General features: G+C 43.4%; 1 protein-coding gene across 3 annotated transcripts in view; it reads right to left on the bottom strand.

Annotated features, from left to right (window-relative positions):
• The window catches only part of EPAS1 (endothelial PAS domain protein 1), a 159,668-nt gene that overhangs the window by 50,735 nt on the left and 84,034 nt on the right, over positions 1 to 24,899 (bottom strand). The window lies entirely within an intron of this gene.

Raw genomic sequence — 24,899 nt, 5'->3', positions numbered from 1 at the left:
AAATCTGGAAGCTGTAATTGTAGATCAATAGCTACTTGGAGGGTTGTTCGCACCACCAGTTGACCTTTGACCACCAAAGACTTAAATTGCTCCCTAGTACCTTGGGGAAGGTTTGACACTTGGTAGACCAGGTGCCAGCTCATGCCAGAGCCCTAGGCCAATTCACTTGTATATTAGTATAGATCAAAGTGATGGTTAAATGTATAAGAGTGTACTTAGTGTTTAAACTTCATGAAAACTAGTGGGATGTTACTTGCATTGTTTTCACTTATTTGTATCCCGTTATAATACAGTAGCAAACATTTACATTGTGTATACCCTGTAACTAAATAACCTATCATACGAGCCATCAAGCAAGAAAGAAGCCTTGTGGAATGCAAATGAAGAACTTTAACAGAAGAGTGCTAATTTCAAAGAAAGTGGTCATTGTGTGTGATGTTTGAAGGTCAAAGACTCAAAATGCATTCCTTACTCTCTGTAATCAAAGGAAAAGTTCACATGTAAAGTAACACTATCAGTTTGATTTCTGTGAGAAGCAGCTATAAGTATGGATTCAAGGAAGAATTCTGCATCTATGGACTATTTGGACTCTTACAGGGAAGGGTACCATATGCAAAGCAGAGATCCCCAGAGACAATATGGGCTTCCTGAAAAGACTTTTGGAAAACTGGCTGTTTATTACATCACTGCCACCATTTGAAATTACAAACTCTGACTCACCTGTGCAAATATTTTCCCTGCTTTAACCTCTCAATAACTCTCCTTTCCTTTTCTTAGCTAATAAATGTTTAGTTAGTTTACTATAGAATTGGCTACTAAGTGACTGGTGTCACTGGAAGCAAGCCAAATGTGATGTGATTTTTGGTGTAAGTAACTATTTTATCACAAAGTCCACTTTGTCTGGGTGGCAAGATAGATTGGAGAGTCTATGGGAACTAGGGTTACCATACGTCCTTTTTCCCGGACATGTCCGGCTTTTCGGCACTCAAACCCCCGTCCGGGGGGAATTGCCAAAAAGCCGAACATGTCCGGGAAAATGGCGGCTCTGCTCCTCCCCTGACTCTTCGGCTCTGTTTAAGAGCCGAGCTGCCCGAGCGCTATGGGCTTCAGGCAGCCCCCTTGCCTCCGGACCCCTGCCGCCGGCCGGGCACTTCACCTCCCGGGCTCCGACGGCGCAGGGTCCGGAGGCATGGGGGCTGCCCGAAGCCGGTAGCGCTGGGGCAGCTCGGCTCTTAAACAGAGCCGAAGAGTCAGGGGAGGAGCAGAGCCTCCGGCCGCGGTGGCTCTGCTCCTCCTCTGACTCTTCGGCTCTGTTTAAGAGCCGGGCATGGGGGCTGCCCGAAGCCGGTAGCGCTCGGGCAGCCCGGCTCTTAAACAGAGCCGGGCTGCCCGAGCGCTACCGGCTTCGGGCAGCCCCCATGCCTCTGGACCCTGCGCCGCCGGAGCCCGGGAGGGGAAGTGCCCAGCCGAGGGTGCAGGGTCCGGAGGCAAGGGGGCTGCCCGAAGCCCAAGCGCTACCGGCTTCACGGTTTGCCGGGCAGCCTCCAGACCCTGCGCCCCCGGCTGGGCGCTTCCCCTCCCGGGCTCCAGCTGCGCTGGGCAAGCGCTGGCCGGGGGCGCAGGGTCTGGGGGCTGCCGGGCAAACCGTGAAGCCAGTAGCGCTCGGGCAGCCCTTTCCCCGTGGCTGGGAGTGGGAGGGAGGAGGGGGCGGAGTTAGGGCGGGGAAGGGGCGGAGTTGGGGCGGGGCTGGGGGTGGGGAAATGGGCGGAGCCAGGGCCCGTGGAGGGTCCTCTTTTTTTATTTAATAGATATGGTAACCCTAATGGGAACTGTCTGTGACTCCATGATAAGACTGGCATAGTGATCCAGCAGTTCCTATTTGTCACTGGCTTGGTGAAATCTAATTATAGAACACACTAGTTTGGGGTGTATGCCCTGTTTTCTGACAGTCTTCCCTGAGCTAGGCACTCATAACCATGAGCCATTCCAGACAGCATGACAGAAGCTTGTCTGCAAATTTAGATATGAAATCTCAATTCATATAATTGTGCTTCACCATCAGGGCCTAGTAATTGGCAATTCTCATTTGGAGCTGTGATGTAGAATTTTCTATTGTTTGATATTGCTTTTTGTTGAACGTCTTATAGTCATCTAAGTCAAGGCAGATGACATAGGTACCACAGTCTCCACAGGGGATGTGGATGATATGAATGCTAGGATGGGATGGTCTTCTGTCTGCGACTCCACACCAGAGCCATGACCAGTCTGTTCAGCAGACTGTGGAACAGACTATGCTGGTTGTAGAGTCCCCTTGTGAGATGGATAAGGAGACCTAGCTCTGGACTGAGATGCAGACTCTGGCTTTCTAGCATGACTCATTCCCCATGGAACTTAATAAGGCCAAGGGCGTTGGGAAGCATAAGAGGCAGGTGGCCAAGGGGAATACTACAACACACCAGGGAATACTATAATTCTTTGAGATTCTATAGGCTAAGATAATTAAACTAAGTCTTTGACTCCATCTCAGGCATATACTGGTCTTAATGCCCAGACCTCAGAGAACAAGCGAGTGAAACCTCTCTACTGCCCTCAGAGCCTGAGGAGGAGAATGAATAATCATCCTGGAGAGGAGAAACTGTACCAGCTGATGTCCTGGGAGACGCCTCAGACTGAACTCTGATCAATACTGCTTAAGTACTCAGTACCACAGGAGCCGGCTCCTCCTTTCCCAGGGGGTCTCAACCCCCGCTCAGCCCCAGGGCCCACCTCCACCCCACCTCTTCCTGCCCCTGCCCCACTTCTTCCTGCCCTAGCTCCGCCCCCTTCCCCGAACGCACTCCATCCCCACTCCTCCCCCCAGTGCCTCCTGCACACTGCAGAACAGCTGATTGCAGCGGGCAGGAGGCACAGGGAGGGATGGGGAGGAGTTGATTGCTGGGGCTGCTAGCAGGCAAGAGATGCTGGCGGGGAGCTGGCTGCCAGTGAGAGCTAAGCACCCACTCATTTTTTTCATGGGTGCTCCAGCCTTGGAGCACCCATGGAGTTGGCGCCTATGCTCAGTACCAGTGTAGGAGCAATGGTTGGTATCAGGGGAGGCACCCTCACTACTGCCAATAGCAGGGAATCTGGTATTGAAGAGACTAGTAAGAGTTCTGTACAATGCTTCAGTACTGAAGATGTTGGTGCCACAGACAGCTGAGAGGATGACATCAGTATTGGGGTGGGTAGTACCAGGGGCCTCAGTCCTGAAGTGATATAAGAACGGCCATCTAGCCCAGTATCCTGTCTTCTGACAGTGGCCAATTGTCAGGTGCCCCAGAGGAAATGAACAGAACAAGTAATCATCAACTGATCCGTTCCCTGTTGCTCATTCCCAGCTTCTTGCAAACAGAGACGAGGGACACCATCCCTGCCCATCCTGGCTAATAACCATTGATGGACCTATCCTCCATGAATTTATCTAGTTCTTTTTTGAGCCCTGTTATAGTCTTGGCCTTCACAACATCCTCTGGAAAAGAGTTCCATGGGTTGACTGTGCGTTGTGTGAAGAAATACTTCCTTTTGTTTGTTTTAACCCTGCTGCCCATTAATTTCATTTGGTGACCCCTAGTTCTTGTGTTATGAAAATAATTAAATAACACTTCCTTATTTACTTTCTCCACATCAATCATAATTTTATAGACCTCAAACATATTCTGCTTTAGTCATCTCTTTTCTAAGCTGAAAAGTCCCAGTCTTATTAATCCCCCCTCATAAGGAAGCCGTTCCATACCCCTAATCATTTTTGTTTCCTTTTTCTGAACCTTTTTCCAATTCCAATATATATTTTTTGAGATGGGGTGATCACATCAGCACGCAGTATTCAAGATGTGGGCGTACCATGGATTTATACAGAGACAATATGATATTTTCTGTCTTATTATCTATCCCTTTCTTAATTGCCAATGTTTTGTTTGCTTTTTTGACTGCCACTGCACATTGAGTGAATGTTTTAAGAGAACTATCCACAATGACTCCAAGATTCTTTCTTGAGAGGTAACAGCTAATTTAGACCCCATCACTTTATATGTATAATTGGGATTAAGTTTTCCAATGTACATTACTCTGCATTTATCAACACTGAATTTCATTTGCCATTTTCTTGCCCAGTCACCCAGTTTTGAGAGATCCTTTTGTAGCTCTTTGCAGTCTGCCTGGGACTTCACTATCTTGAGTAGTTTTGTATCATCTGCAAATTTTGTTACCTCACTGTTTACCCCCTTTTACAGATCATTTATGAATATGTTGAATAGGACTGGTCCCAGTACAGACCCCTGGGGGACACTTCTATTTACCTCTCTCCATTCTGAAAACTGACCATTTATTCCTACCCTTTGTTTCCTATCTTTTAACCAGTTACCACACCATGAGAGGACCTTCCCTCTTATCCCATGACAGCTTACTTTGCTCAAGAGCCTTTGGTGAGGGACCTTGTCAATGGCTTTCTGAAAATCTAACTATATCCACTGAATCCCCCTTGTCCAAATGCTTGCTGACCCCCTCAAAGAATTCTAGTAGATTGGTAAGGCATGATTTCCCTTTACAAAAAGCATGTTGAGTCTTCCCCAACAAATTATGTTCATCTATGTGTCTGACAATTTTGTTCTTTGCTATAGTTTCAATCAGTTTGCCCGGTACTGAAGTCAGATTTACCAGCCTGTAATTGCTGGGATCACCTCTGGAGCCCTTTTTAAAAATTGGCATCACATTAGCTATCCTCCAGTCATTTGGTACAGAAGCTGATTTAAATGATAGGTTATGGACTACAGTTAGTAGTTTTGCAATTTCACATTTGAGTTCCTTATCTGGTCCTGATGACTTATTACTGTTTAGTTTATCAAACCTTCTCTAAGGACACCTCAATCTGGGATAGTTACTCAGATTTGTCACCTAAAAAGAATGGTTCAGGTTTGGGAATCTCCCTCACATCCTCAGCCGTGAAGACCAATGAAAAGAATTCATTTAGTTTCTCTGCAATGACCTTATCATCCTTGAGTGCTCCTTTAGCATCTCAATCGTCCAATGGCCCCACTGGTTGTTTAACAGGCTTCCTGCTTCTGATACTTAAAAAAAAAATCCTATTACTTTTTGAGTCTTTGGCTAGCTGTTCTTTAAATTCTTTTTTGGTCTTTCTAATTATATTTTTACACTTCATTTGCCAGAGCTTATGCTCCTTTCTATTTTCCTCACTAGGATTTAACTTCCACTTTTTAAAGAATGCGTTTTTGCCACTCACTGCTTCTTTTACTTTGTTGTTTAGCCACAGTGGCACTTTTTTGTTTCTCTTACTATGTTTTTTTAATTTGGGGTATACATTTAAGTTGAGCCTCTATTATGGTGTCTTTCAAAAGTTTCCATGCAGCTTGCAGGTGTTTCACTTTTGGCGCTGTACCCTTTAATTTCTGTTTAACTAACCTCCTAATTTTTGTGAACAGTAACTCACTTAAAGTCGTCCCAGTTAACACTGTTTCGTTGCTGATCAATTAGGAAACATGCTCATTTAAAGTTGTGTAATGCTCCCTTCTAACGTAGTTTGGCAGCCGCCTGCTTTGTCTACTGCTTGCAGAAAGAGCAGCCCGTTGCAGCCAGCTGGTTGGGGCTTGGAACCAGGGTGGACCGGCAGCCCCCTATCAGCTCCCTCTATCGGCTCCCCGCTCCCCTAAGTTCCCTGTGCAGCAGCTGCCTGCAGTTCAGCTGTGTCCCTCCCCCCACTGCCATGTGCTGCTACTGCCCTCTGCCTTGGAGCTGCTCCACGAGACTCCTGCTTGCTGTGCGGGGGGAAGGGAAGGAAGAGGGGGGCTAATGTCAGGGTGTCCCCCTCCACCCTGCTCCTGCACCCCGCTTATCCCATCTTCCATAGAGCAGGGGGGGACAGACCAGGACTCAGGACAGAGGGAGCTTGCAGCAGCTGCGTCTCAGCAAGCTGATCTAATTAACAAGGCAGTGTACTTAAGGGAAATGCGCATATCTCCCTCCATTCCTGCTGCCTTGTGTAGAGAGAGAGTTAACCCTTGAGGGCTCAGCCAATTGCTAGTTCATCATTTAGCAGTAAGGGAAATATCCCACCCACTGACTCCTCCACCTCAATCACGCCTCACAATCATCACTGTGTACCAGTATTTAAATTGTTTGTTTAAAACTTATACTGTGTGTGTGTGTGTGTGTGTGTATATAATATAGTCTTTTGTCTGGTGAAAAAAGTTTCCCTGGAACCTAACCCCCTCATTTACATTAATTCTTATGGGGAAATTGGATTCGCTTAACATCGTTTCGCTTAAAGTCGCATTTTTCAGGAACATAACTACAACGTTAAGTGAGGAGTTACTGTAGTTCCCTTTTCTGAAATTAAATGTTATCGTGTTGGGCTGCTGTGGTGTTACCCCGCCAGAGGGACTTTACATTTAATTATATTGTGGTCACGATTACCAAGCGGTCCAGCTATATTCCCCTCTTGGACCACATCCTGTGTTCCACTTAGGACTAAATCAAGAATTGCCTCTCCTCTGGTGGGTTCCAGGACTAGCTGCTCCAAGAAGCAGTCATTTAAGGTGTTAAGAAACTATCTCTGCATCCCGTCCTGAGGTGACATGTACCCAGTCAATATGGGGATAGTTTAAATCCCCCATTATTATTGAATTTTTTATTTTAATAGCCTCTCTAATCTCCCTGAGCATTTCACAGTCACTATCACCAACCTGGTCAGGTGGTCGGTAATATATCCCTACTGCTATATTCTTCTTATTAGAGCATGGAATTACTATCCATAAAGATTCTATGGTACAGTTTGGTTCATTTAAGACTTTTACTTCATTTCATTCTACACTTTCTTTCACACCTAGTGCCACTCCCCCACCAGCACGACCTGTTCTGTCCTTCCGATATATTTTGTACCCTGGTATTACTGTGTCCCATTGATTATCCTCATTCCATGTTTCTGTGATACCTACTATATCAATATCCTCATTTAATACAAGGCACTCTACTTCATCCATCTTATTATTTAGGCTTCTAGCCGTGGTAGCACTTTAAAAATTTGCCCCTTTTTATCTGTCTGCCATTACATGATGTAATTGAATGGGACTTTTTTTCATTTGACTGTTTCTCATCAGATCCTACCTGTATTTTATCATCACAGGTGCCTGACTGGGTGCCAGAGGTACCCTTTTGTGCCTTGTGCTCCCCTTTCAGCTGAGCCATGAGAGGATTTGTGGCTCCCAAGGAAGGACCTGATGATGGAGACTAGATCTCTTCCCTCTGTAGACTCTGCTTTTTCCTCCCCTTTGTCCCCTGAGATTTAACCAGGCAAGGAGGATCTTTAGGAACAGCTGTTTCAACTCAGTAAGTAGAAGAGCCAGCAGGAGTCCTTTTAGATAATGAGCACTCAAAGGTTTCTGCCCAAGGCACCCCAGGGCCTGAAGGAGGACTCACTGACCTCTCTAGCAGGAACTTTTTCAGATGAGATGCCATAGTTCCTTCGTAACTGATTTACAGATGGCACATCACTATGTAATGTGCTGCATACCCAGATACAACAAGCATCTGGCGTGCCCATTACTGAGAGACATTACTGCCAGAATGAAGGGCAACTGTTAAAGCCTGGAATTTTGTGTTCAGTCATTATGATTGATCCCTGATTCCCTGTACTGGGGCAAACACTGAGGCAAAACCAAAATTCCTTATTATTGAAGAAAAAAGAAAAGGCTAAACCGGGGTCGGCAACCTTTGAGAAGTGGTGTGCCAAGTCTTCATTAATTTAAGGTTTTGCATGCCAGTAAAAGGTTTTGCGTGCCAGACCGACAGTGCGGGCGGCAGACAGAACCCCAGACCAACAGCGGGCTGAGCGGCTCAGCCCGCTGCCAGTCTGGGGTTCCGTCCACCGGCCCCTGTCAGCTGGGGTCCCGGCTGCCGGCCCCGTTCAGCCCGCTGCCAGCCGGGTTCCATCCATCCAGGCCGGCAGTGGGCTGAGCGGGGCCGGCGTCCGGAACCCTGGCTGGCAAAGGGCTGGTGGCTGGGACCCCAGACCGGCAGCGGGCTGAGCGGCTCATCCTGCTGCCTGTCTGGGGTTCCGTCCGCCAGCCCCTGACAGCCAGGGTCTCGGCCGCCGGCCCTGCTCAGCCCACTGCCAGCCCGGGTTCCGTCCATCCAGGCCGGTAGCGGGCTAAGCGGGTCCGGCGGCCAGGACCCCGTCTGGCAGCAGCGTGCCACTAAAAATCAGCCTGCATGCCGCCTTTGGCATGCGTGCCGCAGGTTGCCGACCCCTGGGCTAACCTAACAATAATCACTAACTGACTGCTATCTATTTACAAAACAATGGGTAAGCTACACAGTGAGCAAAGAGGGTACTGCCACGGTGAGACAGAACTGAGGGGCAGTTGGGGTCACCCTGCCCTTTACATCCTCAGTTGGAGGTACGAGGATACACAGGGTGTATCTACATTGCAGCTGGAAAGGTGTCTCCCAGCCTGGGTAGACCAACACATGCTAGTTCTGCTCAAGCTACCATGCTAACCATAGCAGTGTGGATGCTGTGGGGTGGGTGACAGCATGGGCTAGCCACCCAACTACAGACACAGGGCGTTGGGTGGGCTAGTACTCACAGAGCTAACCAATACTGCTGCCCGTGCTGCAACATCCACACTATTTTTAGTGCACTAGTTCGGCCAGAGCTAGCACATCTGTCTACCTGCCTGGGAGACACACTCCCAGGTGCAGTGCAGCTCTATGCTCAGAGTGCAGGCACAGCTCCCAATGGACACAGCTGACCAAAAGAATCTGAACTCAAGTGCACTGGGTGCATGCCCCGCAACAGCAGAATATACATTGACAAGCACTCAAAGAAGAACGTATTGTTTCTTTATTGCTGTTTAATATTACTACTGCAACACACAGGGTCTATTCTCCAGTCAGTGAGTGTATGTAATGCCTATTACTACTAAGGACATTTAGGGCCTTGATTTTCAGATACCTTATTTTCAGATACCTGATTTGCACCTGCAATTACTGAACCTGCATGTAATGACAGAAGCAAATGTGCCTGATCTGTACACCCAAGTACTCATTTGCATAAGCAGATTAGTGCATGTCTAGATTTTGTGAATCTCTCTCCCTACATTCAAATGCTGAAACCACTCTTAATGTACTAGTCAAGAGACAGATAAAAATCATTTGCTTAAAGGAGATGTTCGTCTAAAACAAAATCACCCTCAATATGTTTGTGGCTAGTTTAGGTCAGTCTCTTAAGAAAAAAGGTGGCTGGCTAGCAGAAGCCTCCTGTACAGGTTTCACAGTATATCAAGAAGGCTTTGCTTATTCTAGTACAGAAGAAACATGTATTCATGGAAATTAAAATTATCATTTTTTCCCTACCCCTATACTGATGGATTCATCCTTAGGGATTGTTCCCATTTCTACTGAAAACACTGATTTTGGAAGTCTGCTAGAAAACTGAAGCAGCTATTACTTTATAGATACATATCATATTTATCTATTTCATATATTTTAGCAGGAAAGAAATGGAGATCAATTGTTCTTACTTTAACATACCTAAAGAATTAATGATTTAAGATTAAAGGGTAAATCCTACTTATACCTACGGTTGAGCACTTTGACCAGTCCAAAAAATAATCGGTCAATTGACCAGTAAAATATTGTCAGATAATGTCAAAATGGTCAAATATTTTAAAGCATTACTTTATTAGAATAGTAACCACAGCAAAAGCAAAAAAGAAAGATTTTATGGTCTCCAATAGACTTAGCCTTAGATAGATACATATTCCTAAAACAAATTTACTTAACTGAGATATTTTAACTCAGAAAAATGTGAAACAATGAAATGAAGTTCTAAAAGATGAAAGAATAATTATCTTTTCTAGCAATGTCAGGTTAGCATTTAAATGTAAACATTATTCAAGACAAACACACAACACCATCTACAGCCTCAGAAACAACTCTGACATCATAATCAAAAAGGCTGACAAAGGAGGTGCTGTTGTCATCATGAATAAATTGGAATATGACCAAGAGGCTGCTAGACAGCTCTCTAACACCACATTCTACAGGCCATTATCCTCTGATCCCACAGAGGATTACCTAAAGAAACTACACCATCTGCTAAAAAAAACTCCCTGACAAAGCACAGGAACACATCTGTACAGACACATGCTTAGAACCCCGACCAGGGGTATTCTATTTGCTACCAAAGATCCATAAACCTGGAAATCCTGGACGCCCCATCATCTCAGGCATTGGCACCCTAACATCAGGATTGTCTGGCTATGTGGACTCTCTCCTCAGGCCCTACGCTACCAGCACTCCCAGCTATCTTCGAGACACCACTGACTTCCTGAGGAAATTACAATCCATCGGTGATCTTCCAGAAAACACCATCCTGGCCACTATGGATGTTGAAGCCCTCTACACCAATATTCCACACAAAGATGGACTACAAGCTATCAGGAACAGTATCCCCGATAATGTCACAGCTAACCTGGTGGCTGAACTTTATGACTTTGTCCTCACCCACAACTATTTCACATTTGGGGACAATATATACCTTCAAGTCAGCGGCACTGCTGTGGGTACCTGCATGGTCCCACAGTATGCCAACATTTTTATGGCTGACTTAGAACAACGCTTCCTTAGCTCTCGTCCCCTAACGCCCCTACTCTACTTGCGCTACATCGATGACATCTTCATCATCTGGACCCATGGAAAAGAAGCCCTTGAGGAATTCCACCAGGATTTCAACAATTTCCATCCCACCATCAACCTCAGCCTAGATCAATCCACACAAGCGGTCCATTTCCTGGACACTACTGTGCTAATAAGCAATGGTCACATAAATACCATCCTATACCGGAAACCTACTGACCGCTATACTTACCTACATGCCTCCAGCTTCCATCCAGGACACACCACATGATCCATTGTCTACAGCCTAGCTCTAAGATACAACTGCATTTGCTCCAATCCCTCAGATAGAGACAAGCACCTACAAGATCTCTATCAAGCATTCTTAAAACTACAATACCCACCTGCTGAAGTGAAAAAACAGATTGACAGAGCCAGACGAGTACCCAGAAGTCACCTCCTACAAGACAGGCCCAACAAAGAAAATAACAGAACACCACTAGCTGTCACCTTCAGCCCCCAACAAAAACCTCTCCAGCGCATCATCAAAGATCTACAACCTATCCTGAAAGATGATCCTTCACTCTCACAGATCTTGGGAGACAGACCTATCCTCGCTTACAGACAACCCCCCAACCTGAAGCAAATACTCACCAGCAACCACACATCACTGAACAAAAACACTAACCCAGGAACCTATCCTTGCAACAAATCCCGATGCCAACTCTGTCCACATATCTATTCAAGTGACACCATCATTGGACCTAATCACATCAGCCATGCCATCAGGGGCTCGTTCACCTGCATATCTACCAATGTGATATATGCCATCATGTGCCAGCAATGCCCCTCTGCCATGTACATTGGCCAAACCGGACAGTCTCTACGCAAAAGAATTAATGGACACAAATCTAACATCAGGAATCATAACACTCAAAAACCAGTAGGAGAACACTTTAACCTGTCTGGTCATTCAATGACAGACCTGCGGGTGGCAATTTTGCAACAGAAAAGCTTCAAAAACAGACTCCAACGAGAAACTGCTGAACTGGAATTGATATGCAAACTAGATACAATCAACTTAGGCTTGAATAGGGACTGGGAATGGCTGAGCCATTACAAACATTGAATCTATCTCCCCTTGTAAGTATTCTCACACTTCTTATCATACTGTCTGTACTGGGCTATCTTGATTATCACTTCAAAAGTTTTTTTCTCTTACTTAATTGGCCTCTCACAGTTGGTAAGACAACTCCCACCTTTTCATGCTCTCTGTATGTGTATATATATCTCCTCAATATATGTTCCACTCTATGCATTCGAAGAAGTGGGCTGTAGCCCACGAAAGCTTATGCTCAAATAAATTTGTTAGTCTCTAAGGTGCCACAAGTACTCCTGTTCTTTTTGCGGATACAGACTAACACGGCTGCTACTCTGAAACAAGACAGAACAGTTACAAAAGAAAAGAAAATGAAATTAAACAGAAATAAAACAAACACAAAGCAACTATAAGAGAAAAAGTCATTTTAAAATGCTCTTATGCTAGGTAGACAGCAGGCCAACTCGGTGAGCAGCTTAATGGCTGTCTCTCTTTTCTTCTTGTGTTGGGGAAGGAGGTTTAATGACTTTGAACCCCCCTTTCCCTTCTCCACTCCCTTCTGAGTTAATGTTGTATGTTTGTCTAGTCAGTTTAGACTGTAAGTGCTTTGAGGGCAGGAAATGTTCCTTTTAACTTGTTTGTATGGCCTGGTAAACAAACAAAAATATACATGCATACCATGTTTGTTCTAAAAGATTCCAGCCAATCAAAATGCTCAACTTTGAATTAGTTCACCTTTTCCCCCAACAGGTGGCATTAGCATGTAGTAATGTAAGTGACCAAGATATTTAGGTAGGCTTGCTAACAGATGGCACCATGATACATTCAGAAAGGTAGTCCATTGCCTACATCAGAACATTTTTGCTGGAATACTTGACTGTGGTCAAATAATAGGCGGTCAATTGACAAGCCAATTGACATTATTTGATGAGTCAATCGACCAGACAAGCCTCCATAAGGCTTTCTGCAACCTCACTGGGTGAGGCATGGGAATAGCTAATGTGGTTCCTATTTTCAAGAAGGGGAAAAAAAGTGACCCGGGTAACTACAGGCCTGTTAGTTTAACTTCTGTAGTATGCAAGGTCTTGGAAAAAATTTTGAAGGAAAAAGTAGTTAAGGACCTTGAGGTGAATGGCAATTGGGACAAATTACAACATGGGTTTACGAAAGGAAGATCGTGCCAAACCAACTTGATCTCCTTCTTTGAGAAAGTAACAGACCTTCTAGATAAAGGAAATGCGGTGGATCTAATTTACCTAGATTTTAGTAAAGCGTTTGATAATGTGCCGCACGTGGAATTATTGGTTAAATTAGAAAAGATGGGGATCGATATGAAAATCCAGAGGTGGATAAAGAACTGGTTAAAGGGGAGACTGCAGCGGGTGGTACTGAAAGGTGAACTGTCGGGTTGGAGGGAGGTCACCAGTGGGGTTCCTCAAGGTTCGGTTTTGGGTCCGATTTTATTTAATCTATTCGTTACTGACCTCGGAACCGAATGTAGGAGTGGGCTGATAAAGTTTGCGGATGACACAAAGTTGGGAGGTATTGCCAATTCGGAGAAGGATCGGGATATTCTGCAGGGAGACTTGGATGACCTTGTAAATTGGAGTAACAATAATAGGATGAGATTTAATAGTGAGAAATGTAAGGTGATGCATTTAGGGATGACTAATAAGAATTTTAGTTATAAGTTAGGGACGCATAGGTTGGAAGTGACGGAGGAGGAGAAGGACCTCGGAGTCCTGGTTGATCGCAGGATGACTATGAGTCGGCAATGTGACGTGGCTGTGAAAAAAGCTAATGCGATCTTGGGATGCGTTAGGCGAGGTATTTCTAGTAGGGACAGGGAGGTGCTGCTTCCGTTATACAAGGCGCTGGTGAGACCTCATTTGGAGTACTGTGTGCAGTTCTGGTCTCCTATGTTTAAAAAGGATGAACTCAAACTGGAACGGGTACAGAGAAGGGCCACTAGGATGATCCGAGGAATGGAAAACCTTTCCTATGAAAGGAGACTCGAGGAGCTCGGTTTGTTTAGCCTAACCAAAAGAAGGCTGAGGGGGGATATGATTGCTCTCTTTAAATATATCAAAGGGATTAATACCAAGGAGGGAGAGGAATTATTTCAGCTCAGTAGTAATGTGGACACGAGAACGAATGGATATAAACTGGCCGTGGGGAAGTTTAGGCTTGAGATTAGACGAAGGTTTCTAACCGTCAGAGGGGTGAAATTTTGGAACAGCCTTCCGAGGGAAACGGTGGGGGCGAAAGACCTCTCTGGCTTCAAGATTAGGCTTGATAAGTTTATGGAGGGAATGGTTTGATGGGATAACGTGATTTTAGTCAATTAGGCATTAACGTGCCATCGCGGGTAAAATGAGGGTCCGGCTGTAGAATCTTGCCTGTATGCTCGGGGTTCTGCTGATCGCCATATTTGGGGTCGGGAAGGAATTTTCCTCCAGGGTAGATTGGCAAAGGCCCTGGAGGTTTTTCGCCTTCCTCCGCAGCATAGGGCAGGGGTCGCAGGCTGGAAGATTCTGTTGTGGGTGGGTCAGCTTTTGTGGCCTGCATCATGCGGGAGGTCAGACTAGATGACCATATTGGTCCCTTCTGACCTTAAAGTCTATGAGTCTATGAGTCTATGAGGTGTGGCTAGGAGAATTTCAGTGGGTCATACACTGCAGCCCCTACACACTGGAACTGACCATGCCCCATAACCAGCAGAGCACATACCTGAAGTGCCCAGTAGGAACATACTAAGGCTGAATTCTAGAGCTCCCTGGAGAGCTTATTTAGGCATCATGCCCTGATGTTGTGTGGGTGTGTTGGGAAGCGAGGGAGTGGAGTCATCATTCAGCCACTTTCCACCACGCCCAGCACAGGACAAGACTGAGCTCTAATGAGTGAATGTCATTTCATTTGTACATAACAATTTAGATAAAACAAACATGTAGGGCCTAATTCCGACCTTGTGCAACTCCACTGACTTCAATGGCATTCCACCAGGGTTGGAATTGGAAGGTAGAAAACATACCACAATAGATCTGAATAATATTCACTTTGACCATAATGCCCAGTTAAAACAATTAATGTAAGCGGCCATCTGCCTTCTAAGTGCAATTATGCTGCAAACAGAATGTCAAGACTACTCTTCCGGAAGCAAATAGTTTAGTCAGCAGGGGCCCTGGCTATAACCCAAAACAAACTGTACCATGTGGGTTCACAGCAAACCTAATCTTCTTGACTCTCCAACTGAAGCCTCTTTTTTCTATTTTTTTTATCAGCTCCTTAAATTTGCATTAGCAAAACATCACCATTCAAAAGCAGGAAGACTATTTTGTATTCCAAAATACTTAGTACCACCAACGGTAAAAAACAAATGCTTTACTTGTAGTATCAGATGATTACGTTACTTTCCCATATGTATTATGTCACATACACATGCACAGAATGACTTCCTTGCAGCACTCACAAAGAGGTGCACGATCAAGCCCTAGGGCTTCAATTCAGCAGATCACTTAAGCACATGCTTAAATTTAAGCACACACTTAAGCTCTTTGTGGCACCTTAGAGACTAAAATTTATTAGAGCATAAGCTTTCGTGGGCTACAACCCACTTCTTCGGATGCATATAGAGCATATAGATGCTCTATATGCATCCGAAGAAGTGGGTTGTAGCCCACGAAAGCTTATGCTCTAATAAATTTGTTAGTCTCTAAGGTGCCACAAGTACTCCTGTTATTTTTGCGGATACAGACTAACACGGCTGCTACTCTGAAACCTGTCATTAAGCTCTTTGTTGCATCAGACCCTGTCCATTTTTTTAACGTTATATTAGTACAGAAAAAATGGCCCAATGCTGCATAACACTGGCAGATTCAATGTCAGTAGTTAATGGGAATCCTCACTTGTAGTCAATTAGCGCCTTGTAGGTCCTGCTGCTGCTCACATCCAAGTCTTGGTCTACACATTTTTTGTATTGGTATAACTATGTTGATTAGGTGTGTGATTTCTTACCCATACAGTTTTACCAGTACAACTTCTAGAGTGGATGTATCTATAACAGTATAAAAGATGCCTTATACAACTATAATCATTGCCCTTCCTGAGTGGGGAGTAACTATCCCAGTATAAAGCATCTTCATACCAGTGTGACCAGGCCAGACTAGGGGAGTTGCACCATTTTAACTACATTGATGTAATTAAAGGGGTACAACTTTTGTGTACAGACAAGTCCTAAGTCAATGGCAAAAATCTGATTAACTTCAATAGAAGCACAATTTTGCAGACTGATAGGAAGATAAACAGAGAGACTTTGTAATTCAAGCATATCTCAGAAATGACTCCATTTTATTTTGTTTTAAATTTTCTTAGGCAATTTACCAGTGGACTGCACTGGACCATAAGCATGAGCTATTTTAGCCCCAGAGGAAAATGTTTGAGCAAGTTGGGAGGGAATGAAAATAGGGGGTTAGAACAGAATGACTTTTTCAACTTATGTTTACAGTAGCTGTGATGTCACTTACTTTGGCAGAGGTAACTTGGCATCTCCTCTCCAGCTTTTTCAGGGGTTTAGGAAGGTAATTATTGACTCAAATTATGTTAAAAAAATTGCTAATTACATTTTGAAACAAGCATGATGTGTATTTTCCCCTTTGCGGAATCTTACAAACAAGTGCTTGCTTTTTAATGGAGCCCTTTTCATTTCTCCTTTAATAATGATTGTGGCATAGTCACAGTGCCTTGATAATAAAAGTTCGAGACTGGAGAGCAAAATTCTATTTTACCCATTGGTCTCCTTAAATTTATATTAATTCATGCCACATTACAACTTACTATTTGTATTATGGTTGTACTTAGGGACCTCAACCAACATTGGAGCTGCGTTGTGCTAGACACAGTACAACCCATGATGAGAGAATCCCTGCTCCACTGAGGTTAGAGTCTAAAATAGACAAGGCAAAGGGTGGGAAGGGATACAGAAGCACAGAGAAGTGAACTGACCTGCCCGAAGTTATACACACCACATCTGTGGTAGAGCCAGGAATAGAACCCAGGTGCTCAGGGTCCCAATCCAATGCCTTAGCTATTGGATCATGCTGCCTCCTGAGAAAGTATTTCCTAGTTTGGGTAAAATTTAAATCTTTTACAGCTTTTTAATCAATTCTCCTCTGCCCAAAGAAAAGTACAATCGATTACCCAGTAACTCTGAACTGTTATGGCAAGTCCTTGTTGTAATGTTTATAGTACCCTTCTTTTATGCTAAAAATAGCTCTCGTAAACAAGCTTTGATTAATTCCCACTGTCAGGATGTGCACTGTTCCCAAGTTTTAGAACACTTTTTCCATAGATGCTTGCTCATTTCCTTTAGTCCAACCTCTTGGAACAAATTTAAATGCTAAAAGTCAGATTTCCCTTGAAAGATATAACAGCTCAGGTGTAAATAAGCACCATATGCCATCTGAAAGAAGGGTCTGTATTCTTTCAGACACCTTTTATCTTGCTCAGATGTGACTTTTTTAAATTTAAAGAAGTATCAAATGCACATAGTCTATTGGAAATCGTCTGCACTGGCATGACCTAAGAGTCAATCTTCAATGCTTGACTCCTCCCCTGGGCTAGGCAAAGACTCGGAAAGTTGTTTGGATGTCATGTTCAGCAGATGAAATCACATGCTGCCCAATAACAACAATTACTGTTCCCTACTCCCCCCAAAAAGGGTGACAGGGTTTTATCTGGCGTGTGGCGGGTAAAGAGTGAGGGTTTTTGTTAGGATACATGTACTGTTTCTGTAAAACTATGGTAGGAAGGCAGACAGGAAAAGGGTTATAGAAGGTTCTAGGAAGAAGCTCTACAGCAGTGGTTCTCAACCAGGGGTACCCCGGGGGTATGCAGAGGTCTTCCAGGGGTTACATCAACTCATCTAGATATTTCCCTAGTTTTACAACAGGCTACATAAAAAGCACTAGTGAAGTCAGTACAAACTAAAACTTCATACAGACATTGCCTTGTTTATACTGCTCTATAAACTATACACTGAAATGCAAGTACAATATTTATATTCCAGTTGATTTATTTTATTCGGATATAACGCGGTAAAGCAGGGCTCCCGGGGGGTGGGGCTGCGCACTCCAGTGGATCAAAGCAAGTTCAATATAACGCGATTTCACCTATAACGCGGTAAGATTTTTTGGCTCCCGAGGACAGCGTTATATCGAGGTAGAGGTGTATATGGTAAAAATGAGAAAGGAAGCACTTTTTCATGCAGTGACACTTCTGTACTTTTGTTTGATTTTATAAGCAAGTCGTTTTTAAGTGAGGCAAAACTTGAAGGTACACAAGACAAATCAGTCTCCTGAAAGGGGTACAGTAGTCTGGAAAGGTTGAGAACCACTGCTCTTCAGTGAATCACAGAGAAACAGAATAACTTTACAAATAATATTTGTCTTATTCTAGTAAAGTTTCTCCTGTTCAGTATCAGAGGAAATTGACTTTTTCTGTGATTCTCTGTCCTGACATAACAATCCTCATGTCTGAGAAGATATTCTCAATTTGTTCAATAAAAGCTGCAATTTAGATGCATCAGCAAAAAGCCATTAGGAAAGCTCCCAGCTTCCTGAAGGGCTCACTTAGAGACAAGCACATCAACAACTTTCTAGAAAATAATTGCTTTTTTGCTATTTAGTAACTTTATTAGAAAGCTTTCATATCCAGTCAGGGCCACCCAGATCTGTGAGGAGGTTCAGAAGGCACTCAGCACCTTGTAGGATCAGACCCTTAGCTGGAGTAAGTCATATATGAATTTTCTCAAGAGAGATGCCATTGTAGGAATGTAACATTCAACACGCTTTCCCACTCTCACTGATGGGGCTGGGGTCGACACAGGGAGTTATTTTTCCAATTAAGCAAAGCAAACAAGCAAGCTATTTTTAAGTAATGTTTTATGTCACAATGGTCTCAGCTTGTCCAGACATGCTAAACAATAGCCAGACCAGTGCTCTGTAGAGTTTATGCTATCCCTTAAAATCATACAGAACAGCTATTTTTTCCCTTCTGCTCCCTGCTGGCTTTCCGGCTCTGTTGTCTCCCTCCCTTGAAACAACTTCACACCGACTTCCTTACAACCTCCCTTCTCTGAAACAACTTCCCGTCTGCTTCCCAGCTCCCTCTCCATTCCTTCTGCTGTCTCTCTCCACAGAAACAACTCCCAACACCCAACTTCCTCTGCTGGATTTCTACACAGAAAAGTGTCCCAGGTGTCTGTACACTTAGAATAAGGAGAGGGAAAGCTGACAAAACAATCTTTGCCTGATTAGCCCAATGAAAGTATCTGGCATAACGTGAACCATATTACATGGTCCTGAAACACACAACTCACTAACGTCAATGAGAGTTCGGATGTGCAAGGCATTGGTCCCAGTGATGCTTCTTTTCTCATGAATGTTGTCACAGTCTCAGTTCAGTTGCTGGCAACATGTATTAATATACAAAATTGATATTTAAGTAGCCTGCCTATACCCCAGCATTCCCAGGCCAGCTGGGAGATATAATCCCTCCAGCATGTCCTGGGTCAGTCTCAGGGCCTCCTCCAGTGGGGGGTGTCCAGTAGAGTTCCAAAGGAAGCCTCCCAGGGGGCATCCTTATCAGGTGCCCGAACCATCTCAGATGGCTCCTCTCGATCCAGAGGAGTAGCGGCTCTACTCCGAGGCTCTCCCAAATAGCTGAGTCCCTTGCCCTGTTTCAGAGAGTAAGCCCGGCCATATGTCAAGCCATCAAATTTTATCTGTGTACTAAAGATCCTAGGAACCTGATTCTGCAAACTCTTACGCCTCTTTGGACTTCAGCTGAGCTACTCACAGAAGTAAAATGCAGGATCAAGATCCTAATTTGGAAAAAACAAGATATATTCTAAAATAATCACACTCATTTTCTCATATAAAGATGACAAAATCTATCATGTCAGTATAATTAGAAGACATCTTGAAAAATCTTTAAGGTGATCATATTTAACAATGTCTCTGCTAAGTTCCAGTTATATTGTGTACTGTTCTGTCTACGCACAGCATGGAAACAATTATAAAGAAATAATTGTTTCAGTTTGCTTCCTGTGATACTGATCTCAATCAGGCTGTCAGACCTACAGCCTGTATTTCTAAATGTTAAAGACTTCCTTTCCAACATTCCCACACTGAATTGCCTACTGTGAAAATCAAAGGGAAATGTGTTACTAAGTAAAGAACAACTTTTATAAAAGCAAAACCTGGTATTTTTTACCCTTTTGAACTCTGAAGATATTCAGCCAGCTATTTCCTATTATGATAGGACACAAAGGGCCAAATTCAGACCTTTCAGTGACTTCAATGGAGTTGCAACATCTTACATGGAGGCAGGTATGTTCAGAGGGCCTTAATGGAGGAGGAAGTGTGGATAGAGCATTGGACCGGGACTCAGGAGACCTAAATTCTATTCCTGGCTCTACCAGTGACCTGCTGGGTGACAATGGGCAAGTCACCTCACCTCTCTGTGCCTCATTTTACCCATCTGTAAAATAGAGATAATGACACTGACCTCCAATGTAAAACCCTTTGAGTTTATTCTTAAGCATTTATTAAATTATTTTTTATTATTATTGTTAATGATGGAGTTAGACACCATTAACTTTCAAGAGCAGTTGGCAATCTAATTGCTTTAGGCCCCTTTGAAAATTCCTGTTACAGTGTGAATGTAGGATCCAGTCCTCTGAGGTGCTCAGGACTCTGAATTCTCACCCATACAATGAGAATTATAGAGGTCAGCCCCTGGAAGTATCAGACCCCTGGCAGGATCAGAACACGTTGCAAATACTTTGATATCAAAACATTTTTTTCTTAAATGACTGTAGCTTTTGATAAAAACAATCAAAGCTTGAATAATAACAAAAACACTAAGCAAGCAGTATTGTGTACTGGATTCCCTTTAAAGTATTTTTTTTCAAGTTGAATTGGCAGCTTGTTTTACTGACAATGTGAGTACATAAATGCAGCAAATATTATTTTTACAGTTCCAATCAGTTACAAAATAAATACACTCAAGTCCAGTTTATAAAAAAATGTCTAGATGACTTAATCATGGTCGTGTCCAAAAAGACAAGATAAAATGAAAAGGAGTAGCCTGAGTTGAGGCGATCCACTGCTTCTCGTGGAGAGTTCAGTCCTTTAAATTCCCATTTTCAATGTCAGCAATCAGAGACCAGCTGTCACACTAACTTCTGTGCTTCTAATCAATCATTTTATCAATGTACCCTACTGGAATTAGGTTCCTCATGTGTAATAAAAGGGCCAAATTCTGCTCTTGTGAACACCAACATAAATCAAGGGTAACTTTATTCAAGCTACTGCAGACAGTCTTGATTTAGACTGGTGTGACTGACAGCAGAATGTGGTCAAGTATCTCACAACCCACTTTCCATTTTGTTCCACACTACTTTCAGAATGTTTGCATGATGAGCAGCAATCCTGGTCATACATGAGCAACAAATTGTATTGGAAACTAATGTTTTCCATTAAATTTGACATTTCATCATTGTCTGATGACAGCTAGTATGCTGCTAAAATGTATCTAATTCAAAAGAGCCCAATATCAAAGGTGGTAAACTAATTCTCATCCTGCTTTCAAATTAACTGATCAGAAAAACTATGCTATTTAAGCATTAACTATTTTACATAACTATTATATAACAAAATCAAGTTCTTCATATTATTAGCCAGCCCCCATTCTCTCTTGAGGGACAAAAACAATATTTTTTTCAACTAAACCTTGACTGCTAATAGTTTTCTCAGAAATGTCAACTTTTATTTACAAAAAACTTGATTTCCAAATATCACGCTTATTCAGGGCAAGAAATAATTTCCTAATGGGTATAGGTTTACTTTAGGCTAATTCTTTCAATATATAATTCCTAAAATATCTCAATCTATGTTTCCTTCTTGGGAATTTATTGGTAAGTTTCTATTCTCCCTTGATACCAATGCATTCTTCCCACTGGTCTTAATGGTAATCATGTGTGAATACTGAGGGAGGAAACAGGCTGATGAAAGTAAAGTCTTGTCTCATCAAAAAGGATTTCAAAAATCTTCGCAGTAATTTAACACTGCTGTGTTCTAAAACCCAATAACATTTTAAAACTATTTATTTCAAATATTCAGGATCAAATTCATCCGTAAATCACTTGGTTAACTTAAACAGATTTGCACCTGAGATGAACACGGCTATGGACCAAGACTTTCAGAAGTGACCAAGGATTTTGTATGCTCAGTTTGGGACACCTTAGAGGGTTCTGATTTTTGGAGAGCAGGTGTAAAGCACTTTCTGAAAAATCAGGCCCCTTTAAGGTGTTCAAGGTGGGCACTCAAAAGTGCAGAAACCCAAAATAACTTCTGAAAGTCTTGGATGTCTAACGGTGCATTCTGTGTAGAAACAACTCAGACTTTGGTTAGATGATGTAATTATATTTGCTGTACAAACAGAAGAACAACATCTGACTTGCTGCTGGATTTATAGTTATATTTATACCTGACTTGGAAAATAAAAAGTTGAATTATTAAAACAAAGGCTGTCACAATTGTAACTGATGACTTATTTCAGGTTCATTTAGCTACTGGGTAGTGGGGTATTCCAGGTAAAGTGATTCAGTTGCATTCACCACAAACTTGTTTTAAAAGCTGATTTAATATCACAGACAAACCATGCCAATATCAGATCTTGGAAGTGTCAAACAGTATAAACTTAAGCCAGACATGTATGAGGACATTAAAAGATATGTTTTATTCATACTTCTTAGTCTGCCAAGAAATATAGATTTAATTCTTTTTGAAAGAGTTCATTTTGCCTTAGTAATTGCTAGATGAATCTGGTGTCCTTGTGTGAGGATGATAACAACAAATCTGAAGTTACTTAATTTTAACTTTCAAAGACATCCTTGTAATATAATAACGTTATCTGTCTTGTTGTCCTTAGGGAAAAAAAGAAATTTGTTTTCCCACTAATCTAGTCTGCTCTACACCAATCAATAGCTCACAATCTGTAGATGTAAAAAATTTCTTCAATATTTAAAATTGGTTAACTGGTAACTAGTTGGCATGACATATGGAGTTTTTAATGGGAAGAAAGTTTGTTTATTTTATGCAACTTGTTTGAGTATGGCATATTACTGACAAAACCACAGATGATATGCAAGTTCTGTTAAGCAAAGAGAGTTTTCTAAAGATCCCTCTATTTTATTTTCCATTATAATAGGCACAGATATAATGTAATTTTCTCACAATCACTATGAGCCAAGAATAAAAACTCTTAAATCAGTTCTGAGGAAGTGGAAATGCACCACAGTAAACACAAAGACATCCCATAATCACCTGGAAACAGAAATGCGTTAATTTGATTTAATCTGACGTTACCTGCTGAATAACCACAATTAGCATGTGATTTAGCTATTACACTCCATGATAAAACAGACACTCAAGAAGTAACAGAAAAAATAAGATGCTTTCTAATAGCATTTTTTGCAGTATTACTATATATCCCACTTGTCAACTTAAAGACTGTGGGTAAGATCTTGACTCCATTAAAGTCATTAGGAGTTTTGCCATTGATTTATCTGGGAACAGGATTTCACCCATACTATTTCATTTTTAACTCAGGTATTCAGGGCCGGCTCCAGGCACCAGGCAACCAAGCTGGTGCTTGGGGCGGCACCTGGAGGGGGGCGGCATGGCGCTCGGGCCGCCGGGGAGAGCGGGGCCACAGCCGGGCTCGCCGCCCTCCCCCCGGCGCTCTGGCCGCCCTCCCCCCCCCGCGCCCTCCCCCCGGCTGCCGGGGGGAGAGCGGCGAGCCACAGGGGCTCGCCGCCCTGCGCTCTGGCCGCCGGGGGGAGAGCCGAGCCCCAGCCGGGGCTCGCCGCCCTCTCGCCGCCCTGCCCCCGGCGCTCTGGCCGCCGGGGGGAGAGCCGAGCCCCCGCCGGGGCTCGCCGCCCTGCCCCAGCCGGGGCTCGCCGCCCTCTCGCCGCCCTGCCCCCGGCGCTCTGGCCGCCTGCCCCCAGCGCTCTGGCCGCCGGGGGGGGGGGGGAGAGCCGACCCCCGCCGGGGCTCGCCACCCCCCCCCCCCGGGCTCCGCCACCCCCCCCCCCCCGTGGGGGGGGGGGGGGCGGCCGGAGGCTTTTTTGCCTGGGGCGGCAAAAAAGCCAGAGCCGGCCCTGCAGGTATTGTATGAGTTATTGTTAATGTTGTAGTTTCAGTGTTCAAGAAATCACTGTATGAAAATCACCCCAGAAAGATCAAGACTAGTGACATCCAAATCTTGAAGACATAGTTAACTTTGAAGAACATGCAAAGATTCAGGTCTGTTTTTAGTTTAATCAAACAGTTTTACCATCCCTAGATCTTACAGTGTTTAGTCCAAAGAACTAAGTGATCCTTTGATTTTAGATGTTGTAATTACTCCTTATACATCCTATTGTAGGTAATGAGTAATGGCATGCCTCCAAACATCAAGGGATTAATTCTTTACCATTTTACATCCCTGATTTTTTCTGTCATAAAACTAAATACAGGTGTTATTCCTTGCCACAATTCAGAATCAAAGAATGGAAACTGCTATTACAATTGCTTTTATTGATCTTGTAGGTTGCAGGGGCCACAAATGTCCACCGAAGTCACTTCCCAGAGCAGCGTACACTCAGAAGTGGTAGCAGTAATTAAAAACTTTTAAAATACATTTCATAATTTACTGATGCTGAAAGATCCCATTCACCATGTGCGCCATCATATAGCTCTGAAATGAGCAAAGTGGGTGGTTTCTCTTTTAACAGAATCTCTCCATCCAGGTCAAATATTTTAAGATTGTGGCTTTAGCTATTTTAGCACATTGTGCCTCAGATCTACCAGAATGCCATCTATTATCTATCGACTATCAGCATATAGTACAATTCATCCTTTTAAACAATGTTTTTTGGACATTCAAAATGTCAGAGCTGCCTTCTAAATGCATGTATGCAAATGTGTTTTCCATGCCAAATCAGGATTTACTTGTCTCAGCATGGAAAATTTTCTGCAATTTATAATCTAGGTATTTTAATTATGATTACATTCATGAAGCCTGAAAT

Source organism: Emys orbicularis, chromosome 3 (assembly GCF_028017835.1).
Source record: "Emys orbicularis isolate rEmyOrb1 chromosome 3, rEmyOrb1.hap1, whole genome shotgun sequence".
Lineage (NCBI taxonomy): Eukaryota > Metazoa > Chordata > Testudines > Emydidae > Emys > Emys orbicularis.
The sequence above is the reverse complement of the archived record's forward strand: the minus strand, read 5'-3'. Positions and strand labels throughout refer to the sequence as shown.